Below are 17,999 nucleotides of genomic sequence, written 5' to 3'. Positions count from 1 at the left end.
CACTGCAGAGTGTGTGAACGGGCATACATTTCTCCATGTGTATGAGATGTGGTCTCTATCATTTTTTCCTCACTCTCTCTGAAACCTCTCCAACGGCAAAATAGACGCACATGATGAAGGAGGATTATTGTTATTTGGAGAGACTTGAAAAAGGGTTCAGAGTATTTCACTCTCTCAGGGTCAGCGGGTTCAGGGTTTTTCACTGTGGCTTTAGTGGGTGATGGGTTTGAAGAAGTCTTGGCCATAATGTTTTTTTTTCCCCTCTGTCTTTATTTTATTTTAGATTAAGTCTGTCATGTCATTAATCAGCCTTAAAGGGAAATAAACCAATCAAATAAACGGGCTTGAGTTGTTTTCTCCTGGTAACCGCTCATGTTATCCTTTCCTTATCTGTGTTGGAGGCTGGAGGAAACAATAGGAGCCTTGTTTTCTCATGTTTGTTCTCCTTCCTGTGGCTCGTGGTGAAAACAGCAATGACCAATCAATCTAACAACCTCGTCCAGTGTGTGTGCGCAGATATGCGTTTGTGCCTGCCCTCATTCTATGTGTGTAAGTGTGTACGTTTTTCCCACACACACCAGGGGGTTGGTAATGGTTCATGTGAGGTCAGCACTTGAAAAGGGTCATAAACTCACAAGAGTAAAGCCATCATTGCCTTTTCCTTGCCGATATCCACGAGTATCACTCAACCTGTCGGCTCCGTTTCCTCATCTTCCTCTCCTCCACCCTCAATAGTCCACGGTTCACACTGACAGCAATCATTCTCTTTACTCCTGCCTTCTAATGCCCACTGACTCCTTCCTCCTTCAACCCTCAGGAGGAATTTCATGAACAGCTTGGCTGCATTTCCAAGCTAATATCTCCTGGTGTGTTAAGTGCGATCGGTGCAGGTGTCACCAGCCTCTCAGACACTTGCCCTGATCCACCCTTTCCACTGAGACCATCATGCACCAGGAGTTACATTAGCTGCAGTTACATGTGCATGTTTTTTTTTTTAACTCTGATTGAAATGGTTCCAATTAAAGATTTTGGCACCGACACATTTAATCTGAGCAGCTGTGTGACATGTGCAACAGGGATGAATACATCATCTCTCTCAGTCGTATCTCTTTGGCACAAGACGTTTCAGAACTATTTGGTGATTTGATTCAAGTAGAAAAAGTTAAATACATGAAACAAATGCACAGTAATGATGGAATTAAGCATAAAATATAAATAAGCAATTTTAACTAATTGTTCTCCAGCCAGTGGAGGCATTTGAATTTGGAATTGTAAATCAGTCTGCATTTACTTTATACTGTATAAAAAGTTTCTCCTTCATTGACAATGCTGTTATGTCACATTTTAGAGTTAAACGAGGATGCAAACATGTGTCTGTGTTTCTGACTCCTTATCTGACAAAAGAGTTAAGGTGACATTTTTGCTCAAAGACTTTGAAGTATTTTCTAACAAACAGATATCTCATGTTCTACCATCTTCTTTTACAGAACGGTTATGTTTTAATCTTGAAAATCAACAGAGTGACATCCACAAGCACTTAAACAAAGTCGTGTGTAATCTGCAGTTGTCAGCCTGTGAGTCATGCTACTAAAGCGCAGACATAAAAAGCCGCAAATTAAAAGTGACTCTTTCGAGGGGCTCATCATTTAGTTTCAGCTACTCTTGATTGAGCTGAATCTCCATCGTCCTCCATCCATTGTCCACCAGGTTAACTTCCTCCTTTAGATCTTTGTTTCCATTTTTATGAAAAGTTTATCTAAGTTATCGTAGAGTAGAGGGCGTCACTGAGAAGCTGATCAGTGTCCTCTACTGTGCAGCTGTACTGCAGATGGCCTGTACTGCTCTGACCAATACAGGGCGGCACATGGCAGGCCAACATGCCAATAATGCCTAAGACTCCAGTCTCAACTTTACACCACCTGTACACATATTTCTGCAGTTAAACCTACGTAAGTAAGTCCTTGAAAAACACTTCAGCATAGAGCAACTACATTAAACCTGAAATATCTTTTTATATTGTTTATTATATAGTTATACATAGGTACATTGCTCTTTAGACATGTCACTGCACTAACCTAACCTGAGTTTAAACTATTTAAAATCAGAATGGAAGGCTCCATGGTAATGCACCTAATAAGAGTCCCCTCTTCCACAGCATCAGTGACTGGTGCCAACTGGTTTCTCCTGACCTGCAGATGTGAAAAGTATCCAACTGAAAAAAGCCCTTTTGGGTGTCAAAAGCCATTAAACTCCAAAGAGTGAGAGCAACAAGTTCCCAGATTGATAACAGAAAAGAAAGACAACATTTGTGGTTAAACAAAAACCATACACACCGTCCTTTGCTGCCACAGGAATTCTGAAAATGTGCTTTTGGCAGTCTTCTCCCACCAGTGTCCATGACTTAAGCCACGTCAGGCTCCATTTATTTGCACAGCCCTTCATCAAAGTTGCAGTCCCCATTGGTTTCACAGCAGCCACATTATGAAACAATAAATAAAACCAACACCCCCCGAACTCAGAGACTCAATGAGAACGAAAGAAAACAGACGAAACCCTGTGAAAACGATTCGGCGTTTCAAGGACCACAGGGCGTACTGCTGTATCAGTGCATGTCAAACACGCAGTCGTTAAATCAGACGCATTAGTGGCTTTGCCAACTCCGGCAACATCAACAGCTCACATGAAACAGCAGGTGAGGAAGATTTACTGGGTTTAGGTTTTGGTCGATAAATACCATCATCATTAATGAGCTGTAGGAAAGACTTGAATCCTCTTCACTCTGAAAACATTTCATCGGAAGATTAAATCGAAATGCCATTTTCACCACATTATTTCATGCTCCGGGCATTTTGCTCCATTCGGGGGAAATTGCAGAGATTTAATTTGTTGCTTCCACATGCAGTAACTCGGGGAGATACGTGTCCGTGGAGCTCCACAGCCGCGCGCCTCTGCCTGTGTGTTGAGTTTATGATTTATAAACACCACTGACAGAGAAGAGAAGAAGAAACGGAGAGTCTTTGGCAGGAGAGGGACGATTTACCGTTCCGTGATGTGGGACTGCAATGAAGGCTTTTATCACTGCTGTGGAATTGGCATCGCTGCTTTTAATCTGTTTCTCTTTCTGACCCTCACCGCCTACGCGTAACTCCCAGAACACGCACATACAAACATTTGCTCGCAGAGAACCCAGCGATCTGCTGACAGGGACTTTTATGAGTTTCTTAAATGACCCTCCGAGCATTCAGAAGAAGAATGGGATGCTGAATCTGTTTATTTTCTCTACCACAAGTCATCGCCTCAATAGACTCCTCATCAAGTGGAATGTGAGACTTCATCGCCCTTCTGTTATTCAACTTACACAGACAGCCCAGTGGACTTAAACTTCAAAATAAAATGGTCAAATTTGTGTCTTTGAGTTAAATCCCCGTTTTCTCCCTCCACAATTTCCTGTGAGCAGAGCGGAGCAGACATGTAGTAAAGCAGGGCTCATCTGTGCAGCAGTCTCCAGCTGTGGATGCCAGGAAACCCCTGGCCTGCATACCTGAGGGAGCCGAGACAGGATGGAGGAGTCGAGAGGAGCAGCATCAAACGCACCGCCCGGCAGCACAAACGCCGCGCCAGGCCGAGGCCCCTCACCAGCCTCCCAGCTATAATCAGCACCATTGATCTTATCATTCTTTTGTGCTCTATGTGAACGCAGATCATGTGCTCCCACCCTTTTCTTTAAGAGGCTTAACTTCAGGCAGTTTACAGTAAGGAGCACAAATGGAAGTATAATAGACACATGGAGCAATAAAGCTGCCCACTTGTTGGCTGTGTCAATCCCACCACTGCACAGGGTTCCAGGTCATTCAGGAGCCGTCACAGACACTTCTGTTCAGGGGTTACACGTATGAAATGGGGCTGTATGTGTGATGTATGGGCTAAATTTTAACCAACCAAAAATTGTGTTGGATAATTGTGCCAGTCCTCATTCCATCAAACTCACTGTGTGGACTGTTTGATTTCTTTTTCGATCTTTTGTTGGACTTTGAACTTGTTGTTGAACCATTTATGTGTCTCTTTTCCTTTACTGCCCGTCTTTGTCTGGTTTCCCTCCTTTGGTGATCGCCTGCCCCGTCTTCATTAGTTTCATCTGTGTGTTTAGTCTTCGTGCCAGTTCATCTTGTCAGTTTCTCCTCAGTTCCTCTGTGAGATTTCTCGTGTTTTTCTTAAAGATTTTCCACACTGCTGCCTGTCTGCAAGTCCAAATAACGACAGTTCGTTGGATCTGTCCTCGTCTGGCTTCTGCATTTGGGTCCTCACCTGTTCCTAGACATGACAGTTTGAAGGTTTGAGGTTAGAATGAGTGTTTAGCTCATTTTAAGGGTTGGGTTGATGACTTGTGACGGCAAAAGTGCAACTAATATTTGGATTTGGTTCACCACGTTTTTAGATAGGGTTGAGATTATAAAACGAGCAAATTACATCAAATGATACTTTCTGAATCTGCAATACCTGTGATGGTCCAGGTGAGGCAAACATTATAGCAGCTGCACTTGACTGCACGCTGAGCACGATCCATCACCCAGTCTGTACAGAACCATATGTATAAATGGAGTACAAGCTCCATGTTATAGGTTACACTTGTGCTTTATCTGCCATGACAAGTCAAAATGTCTGCCATCAAAAAGGTCTTCTGTGATTCATTGGCGATAGAGTTCAGCCTCATGAATTGTTAAAGCTGTTTATATGACATGTCTTCTGAACATGTCTAGATGTAAAGTGTTTAAAGGGCTCGAACACAAGGTTTTCAACAGGAGATAACGGTGCACATTTTTAGTAGTTGGGTGAAGAAAAGTTCATGTCCTGCTCATTTCCCATCTCCTCACAACTGATCGATCATTGCATGCAGTGGTTATAAAAATGAGAAAGTTACAGAAATAATTGGACGTGGTAAAACATTATGATGCCCTTTCCACTGCTTCTCTCTCTTATACATGTCTAATTGGTCCAGAAATCTCTGTGCGCCTCAATTATCTGAAAAACATTCATTATATCGGCTTTAATCTTTGCCTGTTTATTTTTAAGGGCCTTCGCTGCAATGACAGGATACATGACATGTTCAACATTAATAAAATCTGAATAAACAGAGGAGCAGATCTCTGTTGCAGACGTAGCTGAAGTTTTTGATCAGGACGTTGTGGTGAGTGTTCACCACAACGTCAACAACAACTGATTCCCAATTTCTGGATTGTGGGTCCTGAGTCGAGCTTCACTAAAGATTGAATTATTCAATTACTGCAGGTCACTTTCACAATTTCAGACAGAAAGCTGAAACCACTTGTGGAGGTGGCTCGGAGAGGGAGAGAACCAGGGAGACGTGATTGGCACAGCTGAGTCTAGTCTCGTCTAGTTGGCCAATCAAATCTCCCTGGATTCAAAAGGCAGCAAATGAGCTGCCACACGAGAGAGAGTGAGACAGAGCTGAGCTGCAAAGCTGAACGCCAACAGAAAGTGCTGGCAAGTTTAATTGTGTTGAGTTTATGTTTTCACCTGTTTAAAGACTAAAGTGTGCTGAAAAGCAACACGTTTGTCTCTGGCTGTGTGTGGGAGACCCCGGGGGCACCGGACATTGCCACACCAGTATTACCACACACCAAGCAAACAGCTCATTCCAAACAGGCAGGTTAAGAATGGGAACTGCACTACTTCTCTTGTAATTCTGACCATTGTCACTGTAACTTCTGGACACTTTCGTCAACAAGACTCAGAAATCAGTGGCTTTGTCCACCCTCTGCTTTCTATTCTTGCTCACAAAAACAAAGCCACATACTGTGGGACAACCTGCAGCAGGCTCCACACACCTGACTGAATGATTCCAGTATATTTAATGGATCACACGTGCCACGTTCTGTGTGTGTGCACCCGGTCCAGTCACTCTCCGTTCCCTGGGGCCAGGTCTAGTAAAAATGCTTCTATAAATAAGGCCAACTGTTTCTCTGGAGCTCATAAATCTGAGAGGGCCGTATTTCTCTCCATTGTGGCATCTGGCGTCATTCATCACATATGTGGTGAGCAATTAGGTATAAAAGAAAACCAGGAAACCCAGCGGAGGCCGCACTGGCTGGTGCCAGCAGCCATTACTATGTTAAACTTCACCACAAAGAGACCTCGATCCAGAGACTCGTGGGTACGAGAGAAAGAGAGAAATTATATATTGGGTCTGGAAATGACATCACTGTTTGCCAGTGAGTGATGTGACTTAAGTTACAGCCTTCTTGTTCATGTACACCACAGGATAACAAGCGTCTCAGGTTTAGCATAGATTGCAATCAAAGTCCTTAACTCTCCTAATCTGGGCATGTTAACCTTAGATCTGCAACCTCAAACAAACACTAACTACCGGCAGACACACACACACATGTATGAATGCCACCGCTGTCACACTGACACCATCAATCATAGACTTTTTAAGCTAGAATCAATGTGTCACATCCTGTTGCCATTTCGTGAGTATGCAATACCATATTAGACTTAGGGATAAAAATGTCTTGTCTATACTGTCATTGTGCAGCACTTCCTGACTCTGGTCCTCGGAGCTTAATGTATTTGTGTCCCCTTATTCAAAAAGCACCAATCAGCACAAACCAAAAACTAAAATAGGGCTTCCTGTGCCACGCCCAATCACTTCCTGGTGCCAGTCACCATACTGCTGCAGACCTACCCGAAGTTAAGAGGTTTCGGGCAACATTTCAAGATCCGTAAAGAACACAGTCTGCGTGCTATGAATACTGACATACCGTCGGGGAGAAGGACTGTGGTGTGATTTTGATTACAGCCCCGCTGAGTCGCTGCATTATTCTGACGGGGCTTTTCAAGCAGGACAGAGATTCCCGATCGCACTCCCCAGACTTCCCAACTCTTCCTCTATACCTTTACCAAACAGGAGGCTAATTGCCACATCTGTTTCCCCTCACAATTTAACCGCAATTAGGTGGTTTCCAAGTGTGTGTGTGGGGGGGGGGTCAAACAGCAGAGCTACCTACCCGACAGAAACACCATTAGACACACTAATGACTGTAGACAGAGCAGGACACATGTCAGGCCTGTGGTACCAAGAGCTTTAAAGCAAACCTTCCACATAAATGTTGATTGAAATGTGCACAGTCATGTGCTTGTATTAAAATTTTTCCCTGTTGGAATAAGTCCTCAATAAGTGTGGATACTTTGTGGATTTCATCTGGTATCTGGCACCTTCAAAGTCGTGGACTGTGAAGCAGCATGCACCTGTGCCAATAAACATAAAAGCACAACACCGGGACATGTGTCAAAACACGGCAGCAGATATTCAGACGCACTCACACAGGCACAAACACACTCTTAAAAAAACACACATTTAAACATCTGAAACAATCGATTCAGGAAAATGCTAACTTTACTTGATAGCTCGCTGAGTAGGATGAAAACAGAACAACACACACACACTGCATCTGTCTAGACAAGTATCAAAGCCTGAATGTGTGAGAGCAGCGTCAACCTAAGTGGGAACTACTGGAGTCTGAGTTGGAGGAGAGAGGGGCGGCAGAAGCAAATTCCTTCTATTACCACGCCGCCCTTTCCACTCACTCTCCCCACAACAAACACAAAATAGCAACAAAATGCTCTCGTAATGGGGCTTTGACCTTCCCAGTGGGAAAGTGCCTCTGAATGCCAGAGTAAGAATAGGGGGATGAGTGTGTATGGACTGAGAGCGGACTGGGATCAGTGATGCACATCGAGCTATCAGACCCAAACCCAACAACCCTTCAACCGCTCAGTCTCCATTGCTCTTGAAAGCCTCTCACCCACTCCCACCTCCCTCCTCTCGTCTATGACATTCTCCTTTTCTCTTTCCAACCCAATCACTGCTTCTCTCTACACTTCTTTCATTCACGCCTCCTACTTTCTCATCCTCTCTGCGACATGCGGTAAAGAGCGGGATAAGATCTCAGTTCATTGTGGAATGCCATTCACAGCCTCTTTCTATAGTTTGAGGGCAGTGTTTTTCTCACAATAAAGCCCTGGCTGATACACTGTTTGTATCTTCACCAGTCAAATATGTCCCACGTCTGTCCCAGACTGTGGTTACTTATGACCAAACGTCTAAGGTCAAAGGTCATATCCTCATCTTAAGGGACTTCAACACTGACCTTTGACTTCTTTCTATAAGACAGAATCCATGGCAGCAGTTTCAAAGGGTTACAGGACATACCAGAGGCATTACTCCTATATGAGAGATTACTTTTTGTTTGTGTGTGAGTGCATATCTATGCACCCATGAGAACTGGCTATATTAGTTTCCAGGCATTTCCTTCTAAGTGTAACCATTCCGTACGAACCGGGAGCCAATACTCAGAGCTCCTGGGTCACAAAAAGAGAACATAGTGCACCTCAATTAGACAAAGCACAATGCAGCTTCTGTTGTTACAGTGAAAATCAGCCCGCTCTGTCCCCAAAACACATCTGCAAAATCATTAACAGATGTCTTAAGAGCCTCCATCGGGCCAGGGTATCACAAACACACACTTGTCTAGCTTGCTGCAATATTCCATTTTCTCAGTCACTGTGACTGGCTCCGTTCCTTTGCATTTCCTCTGTTGCATCACCGCTGGTTACGCGCCGGTGCAATCACGCCACAAACACTTACACATACTCACAGAGAAAAGTAAATAACTTTCCTCACATGAATACAATGTATTTGTGCCCAGAGTCTTCCTTGAGTCATCCTAAAGTTTATCCCATTTAAATAGTATCATAATCTCCTGAAATGTGATACTCAAGTTTTCTCTCTTTCTTTTTTTAAACTGGATACATATCTTATTGCAAACTTTAATATCTGCATTATACACTGAAGGGGTAGGGACACCACAATGTCAAACAATACTTTTTGTCAATTCTCTTTTTCTCTTATTTTTTCGGGATTAAAAGATGTTTATGAAATGTACCCACACATGTTTTTGTTGTTTTTCCCCATTGTATCTGTGAACCACATTAAGCCTCCCAGAGCTCATTAAGCCACACACCTTCCGAGGGAAATGGACAGCGCAGGGCGGGGGTGGGAGGGTGTTCTGCTTCCTTGACCGGAACCAGTACACCCGTCATCAGCTGTGTTCAATAATTATCACCTCATAATAATCGGTCCAGGTTTTCAGGAGCCAAAGTGTGGAAGGTGTGCCGGGGCAAGTGCCTGCCAGCCAGAAAAAAAAAACTGGACAGAGTCGACTGTGAGACACGACGCGCTCAGGAATTTACAGTTGGTCTCATAAAGCCAATGAAAAGCAGAGCTCTGAAACAGCAGGCACAGTCATCTGAGGGGAAACACTGCGAGGAGGAGAGTCAAGAGCCAGTGAAAGTTCTGAATGGACATAAACAATCGGAGGAAGAGAAACCCGCAGAGAGACAGAACATAACATCGTGTTATCCAGTTGTCATTAATAATGAGGTATCGCTCCGCTGACACCTGCACGGTTGTCCATGCTCATAATTAACTGCGCCATGAAAACTAATACACGTAAACTTTCTGGTGCAGCTCTTAAACACACCACTTAGCTGCAGGATCACAGCAGCCGGGTTTAATTAAATGGCGTGTGGTTTTTGGAGTAAAGTGATAATATCTATTAGGGCTTACGGGATTAGTCTCGGTTACAGGCGAACACTGGAATGTAGGGAGAGCGTGGTTAATCAGTCCAAATCCACATGGCCTCGGTCTGCTTGCAGATCCAGAAGTTAGTGAACCAGTGTTGCTGGTCAAGGTTGGAACCCAGTAGCACCGTTTGGGCCAAAACTAATGGGAGTCCTGCCATGGACTACCTCATAACTAGGATTTGGCTTGGTTACACTAGCAGTGGATTAGTTGTGTGTATAAGGAGGGAAAAGAGAGAGCAAGGATACAAAAGCCAGGGACTATTAACCACCATAGCAGCTGTGCTGGTGCCTGTGGAACCAGCACATTAATCACCATGTGACTCCTAAATTTTGCCTCTGTACACTTGCCTGTAAGTGTGTGCATGCAAGTCTTGGGAGGGTATAAACGTGCAAAAACTTTGAACACTGAGTGTTCAAAAGAATCAAATGGTTTAGAGCCAAATGATTCTGAATGAATATATAAACAAATCTGAGTTGGATTTCCATCAGAGTCCTGAATGAACTCCAGGTCGCTGCTGGTGCTGGCCTTTCATTTAATGTTCCGATGTTAAATTAGCACATTAACCACAGAGGCTTTCCAGGGGACACGGGGAGACGGAGGGAAGGAAAATGGGGAGCTAAAGAGACAGAGGCTCATTACAGAGCAGGACATCTTGCTTGTTTTGCTCTTGTTTGTTTGGCATTCGGCTGGTGTTTACCATCAGCACGTAGGGTCAACATTCAGACCCCGGCCGTTAGGCTCTCTCCCAGGACAGCACCCAACAAAGGCAGGAGACTGCTAGTCTGCACAGGGAGGCCCCTGGCCATGCCAAACAGGGGCCTGGGGTCACTTCATCTATGCCCTCTGCCTATGTTTGATCACCGAGGACAAACCTCATGAATGTGTGCATACATGATTGGATGCCGTGTACGAGACGACCTTGTGTGTGTGTTGGTGGAAGGACAATTAAGGACATTCTGCAGCAGGAACAACATACATGAACATTCTTCGCCTGAAGCATCATCTGATGATGTGTCCATTCAGCTGTTTGATGGATAAACACATTCAGAAGATCTACTTTAAGGAACCCATTAGTCCTAACCCCTCACCCTAACCCGTCTCAGTTGTAGATGTTAAGGATAAGCCCCCTGAGCCACTTTTCCATTAAAGTCCCACGGGAACACCTCAAGGTTAAATCTGGTTTTGCCTCCTTTTCAACATAAATGTATTATTCAATTATGTTTTTTATAATAATTACACAGACTAAATGCACATACTCTGAAGCAGATGGAGTTTGTCATGGATCTGTAAGTGTTTAAATTAAACTGAAAAAACATAGAAAACAGTAGGAACAAGAAGACACTGGAAACAAGACAGTGAAAGACCTTGACAAACCAACAACAAGAAGCACAGAGACTTATATACACAGGGGGGGTTGATTGAACACAGGTGAAACACATTAGGGACAGGTACAATCACAGTGGCAGGAAACAGGACAATGACAGGAAGTTAAGCCAGAGACACACAAGGAGTAAACACTTCAAAATAAAACAGGAAACTGTGAACTCAGGGAAAAACAACCAAACACAAACAAAATGTCCACAAAGAAAAGTGTCCAACGAAAACAAAAAACTCTTTATCTAACAGTCCAGAGCCATGACACATTGCTTGTTTTGTGAGTTCACAGTGATCTCAACGTTTGGCCACTAAGAATGTAATAAATTCATTCTTGAGTCCAAGTTGAGGCGTTCGTGAGATATTGTGTGGAGAAGAACACACAGATGGACAGACAACCTGAAAACAAGGCCTCCGGTCACTGGATGTCACTGTTGTGGAAGCATACAAATACACTATGAATGTAAATGTTGACTTAGAAGCTGAGACTGAAAGATTTGTGTGGCGGAAAATCTGGTTGACAAAACAACCACAACACAAGGTCCATTTAAAAGATTTATTCAGGAAAGACAACACCAGTTACTAAGAATAAAGACGCTTTGTGCTGATGACATCGATGAGATAGTACTAACCATGTGAATGTGAGCCAATCAGAGATCACCTCAGGGCCTTGACCTCGGCCTTGACCTCGGCCTTGGTATGATGATCATTGTATGATAGGAGAGCGTACACACAATTCCCAATCGAAATAAAAATAAAGCTTTCAGAGTATCCAGACGTGACAAATGGGACAAGTATCTTTAACAAAACGTATTGATCATGTGTCATCATCTATCAGTGCTGGAGCCTGTTGACTGCCAGCTTTCCTCTTTGAAATCCTCATGTTCCAGCTAACTCTCTTCAACCTGAAGACATGTGAGTATCTCCAAGATTTATACAGTTTACACAGCGTTTTAAAGCCCAAAGGTCATCACTTGAACAGATAGATGAAGCCATCACCGTCTGAGAAGGGTCACACACAATACAAATTCCAATCTGATTCAACACCTTCTTTATATGGGCACAGCTCGTACACAGATGATAAACTGGGGAGTGCTACGTCCCAGCTGGAACTTTTGGGAGCCATCAGAGTCAATAGATGACATTTTTTGTTCATACCGCATGCATCTCTGATTTGGAATGGTGGTTACTGCTGAAAGCCCTTTCCTGTTTTTGACTCTCAGATCCACAGCCATATTGTGATCTCGCTGCACGTTGAGAGAACTGTATCCACAGAGGATACATACATCTGAGTGCCAAAAACCTGCTCCGAGTCCAAACATTCTCACAGTGGACGTCAAGGGGAACACTTCTCTCAACTCTTAATGGCCAGGTACGAGATTTAACAGCCAAACCACTCACTTAATGCAGGAAGAAGACTTAGAAGGATTTTATTTGGGAAAAGTTCTGTTGTATGTCCAAGTATGAAACAATGAATGGAGTGATGGATGGGAAGTTGGAGAGATTTTGGTGGGGTTTGAAGTGGAAAAGTCTTTGTCTTGATGGGCTGTTGATGATGGTGAGTGGGTTGCGGTAATCCGGGTGGTCAAGGATCCCAGCTGTCCCAGTTACCTCAACCACGCCAGCTGGAGGCAGCAAGGCCCCGGGACCACGGGGACATAAGCCAGAGAGAGAGAGAGAGAGAGACGCTGGACAGATTTCCTGGTACAGTTGGTAGAATTAGCAGCACAAGATTCTTAGCTCAAAAACATCCTCGGGATTAGTGGCATCTTTGATGGCAGCAACTGAAGACAAAGCCAGTGGTAACCGAAGACTTTGGCACTATTTTCTTGCGTGGAGCAGCAACAGAGCGAGACAATGCAGTGTGAGATGAATGAGAAAGCGATCTGAAGCTCAGTGGAAATCCATGGAGATTCATCCAGAATTGGCTCGAGAGCGACAGCCCTTATAATACTTCATTGCTCTCATTTTGACTTGTAACCCACAGTGCTGCATCAGTGTCTCTGAATGACTCCACAGATTACCTCAATTACAGCAGATTGTCCCATCTGGCGCCTCCAAAGGCCCCCAAAGCCCATCACTGACTGTCTGTCATTGAGTGCATTGTGTGTGTGTGTGTGTGTGTGTGTGTGTGTGTGTGTGTGTGTGTGTGTGTGTGTGTGCGTGTGTGTGTGTGTGCGTGTGTGCGTTTATGGATGAACGTTTGTATGAGTTGTGTTCACGCATACCGTTGTGTTTGCCAGGTTCTGCGTGTCCACTGAGAGCAGTCGCGCTGTTTCACATCTTTCTCCTGCTTATCTGTTCTCAACATGTGTGTCTATTAGAATAACTGGGGTATTATCTCTGAAGGGTCCATTCAAGCCAAGAGCAGGAGCTTAAGTCATCAGACATCGTGTTGCCTCAGACAGGACAGAGCTGAACCAGGAGACACCAGATGCCGTATCTCCAATTTACCATTTAGTCTGTGCGTCATTAGAGACATTCGAAAACATTTTCCAAATTAAAGGACTTCAGACAACATATTCCCTCATTGTCTCCTTTTTTTTATCATAATGAGTCTCCTCTCCTTGATTTCTCTTACATAATCGTAAGGCACAGTAGTCATCCAGTGCATGATCTCCCAAAAGGTCATCGTGGTCAAACAAGGACACAAAACCAGCCGAGACCACGGTCTTGGATCCAGTTATCTCGTTAGCCCTGCCTCAGCTCCACATTCCTTAAAGGTTGAGAGGCATCAGAAAAGCGTCGTCGATGAATCCTCTGCAGCAGATTTTCACATCTGCAGACCAGAGATGCATCGAAGTAAACACAGAAAAATGTCAAGGCGACACGTTTACATTTCCTAATGCAATAATAAGGAAGGAGAGAGAGAAAGTGAAAGTGAGAACATGTATCATGTGGTGCCTGACTGCAGGGTTTCATTACGGCAAGCTACATCATATACTGGAAATAAACATGGGGGGAAAAAACTCTGAATTGTAATCAACCATTAATCATCCCATTGCGCAAAACTCCCCGGCATCAACATTGTGGTTGATTAGACACAGACACAGTAGTCAGTGACTTTTCCAAATGAAAAAAAACTGAACGGAAAGGCAAAATTCTCTCAGCGGTGGTGATGACAAAAGTGAATAATTTGCTATGAGTGTATTATCTTTAAACCACACCGGCATACACTATACTTAGTTTCTTGTTTTTTTATTATTCATCTATGAAGCTTGTAGCCATGTGAGTGCTGTGTTAGTAAACAGAGCCTCGCTTGTCACCTCCCACTGGGCCAATCTGTTTGTGTTTATGTGCGATCTCCGCCGAGGCCTCATTGGTGTGGTGCTGTATCACTTCATCTATTGGACAAAAAAGCGTATTTTTCCTCTTCCCTGTGTCTCAAGGGGCCTCCCAGCTTTATCACTTCCAGTTATCTGGCCACCTGGGAGCTCAGGGCGTTATGTGTGTTTTTACGTGTGTGTTTGCCTGCATGCACGTTTGTGGGTGTCAAAAAAAACTGTAGAGAGTTAATGCAAGCAGAAAACAGACAAGGACATCTGCAGTTCCCTGAAACACAAGAGCGAGTTGATTCCTGCAACAATTTGACCTTTTCTACTCTTAAGCAAACACTCAGTGGAAACTCCTCAACGCAGTGGAAAGAAAATACAAACACACTCATGCGAGCACGTGGAGTAGATGGGGTGGAAAGTCCAAGTGCTCCCCAGTTTGGGAGAGCTGAGTAATCCAGCCTCGGGATCAGGAGCAGTGTTACGAGTCTGCATCCTCACTGATAAGCTCAGACGCCTTCTCCTGTCGTACTCCGAAACTCCGAACTTCACCACAGCTGTCAAAGGTCTTGTCCAGTTTTTTTCTTTTTTATTCTGCCCTCGAAATTCTCCCACAAGCGAGAAATTTGAGCTCGAACCTGCACCGAGATCCATTCTGTTTGAATACTGTTTGTTTGGTAGATGGTGCAAAAGCCCCAAGTGTTTTGTTTGTAATATAAATGAATCAGCGTGAAGCCGAAGTTTGTTCCTAAAACATCCCAAAATATTTCGGCTGTGGGTAATATCCACTGATTGGGTTTGACATCACAGGACAGATGCTGCACTTGAAAGCATCAGAGGGGACGGAGAATAATGAGATCTGGCTCTTATTAAAATACCAGAAAGCGATACAGACAACACGTTGGACAGCAGCGCTGGTGTGTCGGGTCAGAAAAGGATCAGCACAATGCAACTCTCTGTCTGCGCTGTCTTCTTTCTCATGAAAATGAATCATACAGCTGCTAATCAGCATTTGAGGGACACGTTTGCTTTATTTGCCTTCATTAGATGGGACATGTGGACAAGTGGACCCCCGTTTACAGCTCACACACACACACACACACCAGAGCACAAAGAGTCAAATACAGTCCAGTGCACTGGTATGCAGACACACACATGCACAAACACAAACAGGCACCTTAGTCAAAGTGGACGGCTGCAGCCACCACAGCGTCAGTGTTTTTTGTGTGGACGGCCAATTCCGATGGGCGGACTTTCAAAGCCGCCTCTAATCCATTTGATTAGCTGGACCCAAGAACCTGGGCTGCAGACAAAGAGCTCTTTCACACATGCGGCCGCCGCTTACAGCTACATGTGATCTCAGGAATCTGTGCATCACAAAACATTCTCCTGAATTCCACCTCCTCTCTGTCTGTCTCTGGCTGTTTGTGTTTCCCTGTGTTGCCTCAGCTGATACTACAGCTTCAGCGTGTCTGCCTTATTATGATGTATCAGAGTCGATCATCGTGTTTTTCTTTCCAGGACTTTGAAGATTTCAAGCTTAGTAACGATGTTTTGTTATTTTTCTTCTTTAAGCGTTTCTGCAAAACCATTACCGATTCCTAGAAGGAAACGTGACTCTACAGGATCTCCTCTGTCTTGCAGTCAAATCCCCCAAAAATATCGGATCAGTTACTTCCCGTAATGCAACTTGGTACAATCTTCATTCCCTGCCTGCTGAACAGCAATCTAAAATCTCCCAATTGATTCAATCCATGTTGTAGTGCTTTCTGAATGTTTATACCCTATATAGTGCACCAAGCAATATGTACCATCATGCATTGCACTTGTGCTAAATGATAGAAAAACAGTTAACTGACAAGAATAGAGAGTACGGAACGATGCAAAACCAAAATGGTGTCATGTCTGAATAAAAAATAAATAAATAAAGAACCTCACATGTGACTTAATAGAAGGAAGTGGTTAGGAGAGAAAGCCTTTATTGATAGGAACTTAAAGTTGTAGCATATACCATAATATTTATTCACATGGGATTAGAGACTGATCAATGTTGATTTTTAATTGTGCGACAACAATGACGTTCTTACCGGCAAAGACAAAATTACTCTACTAAGTCTGGGGAGTGAAGGAGAGAGTGATTTGGGACACAAACTATTTCTTTCAATCTCTGTTCCTCAGAGTGTAGCATTTGTGGCTAAGCTAGATAGCCTGATGTGCTAAGTTTAGCAGCTAATAAAAGGCCAAAACCAAACACCAGCCTCCTGAATCCAAACTGTGACAGGCCTGCTGACAAGGTTGCATAAAGAACTCTGTCAGGAGTCAAATGAAAACTATTAAAATATTGATTGGTGTGAGAAGTTTGTTTAAAGCAACAAATGAATACATTTTTGTTTTACTTAACTGTAACTTATTCTGACAGTAAAGGAAAACTGTGATGTATAAAGTCACATCTGAAACCCAGCAGAGTCTCGGCCTGCAGTTTTAGAACGGGGCCATAAACAAATCTGTTTTAGATGTGAAATAGACGCAGCAGAAATACATTCCCCCTTGTTACTTTAATGTCAACATGTCATTAGCAGCTTCCATGTGTTGCCATCTCTGGTCCTGAAGCTGATTTGGGGGAAAGTAATGGAAGGGCCATCTGGTCTGACAGGGCCTCTGACATCAAATGTCTTCAGTTAAAAGACCACAAGAGATCCCTTGGAGGACCGACATGGTCAAACTCACGTAAATACCTGCTAGTCCAAGTATAAACATATGATTCAATGAGGGAGGTATGGCTTGTTGTAAAGCAACATAGTGATCACAAAGCCACAGAGAACCTTAAAACTTCCAGGGTGAACGACTTTGAGCAAGTTTTTCTTCACAACCACTGGATAAAAGTTTTAACAAGTCCCTGAGGTTCACTGCTCACCCTTTCCCGGCTCCATCAAACACTTCAGCTTTTAAGATCACAAATGTCAGGAAAGAGGGAACATCTTGTGTTTGATAGGCAAATTTTGGAGCCCTGCACAATCCACTAAATTCTTCCTCTGAAAGACGTGAACATCTGTGAGCAGCTATTTACTGGAACCTTAAAAAAATAGACAACCACAGATGCTTTTTAGGGCCATTCTCCTCAGTTTTGACACCATATACCCCGTTCTCCTATACACACACACATACTGTATGCATGCTTGCACACGCATACACCTTCTGTAATGGAAAAAGCTGTTGGACGAACACAGCTCATGTGACAGCCACAATAAATAAAACAACAGCATGTCAAAACATTTAATGCAACGTGCATTAGGTATCCTCCCCAGAAGACCAATTTAAAGGTGTGTTCCACAATTTACAAGATTGTTCCAGGCTAGACCACTTGGGAGAGAAGCTGACTGAAAGTGTGTGTGTGTGTGTGTGTGTGTGTGTGTGTGTGTGTGTGTGTGTGTGTGTGTGTGTGTGTGTGTGTGTGTGTGTGTGTGTGTGTGTGTGTGTGCATACTGCATGTGAGTGTGCAGGTTGTGCAGCATATGCAGGGGTTTTATGCGGCACAGAGGAGAGGCAGATCTGGGTTATAGGGAGGGAGTGGCGGTGTGGACGCAGGCGGTCTCTCGTCTCTCGGGTCCGTCTCTGTTCTGCTTGCTTGGAGACACCGTGGCAGTTACAGCTAATGAAACGTTTTCCCAAGGACAATGATAGCGAGT

Source organism: Hippoglossus stenolepis, chromosome 6 (assembly GCF_022539355.2).
Source record: "Hippoglossus stenolepis isolate QCI-W04-F060 chromosome 6, HSTE1.2, whole genome shotgun sequence".
Lineage (NCBI taxonomy): Eukaryota > Metazoa > Chordata > Actinopteri > Pleuronectiformes > Pleuronectidae > Hippoglossus > Hippoglossus stenolepis.
This window is presented reverse-complemented; position numbering follows the sequence as displayed.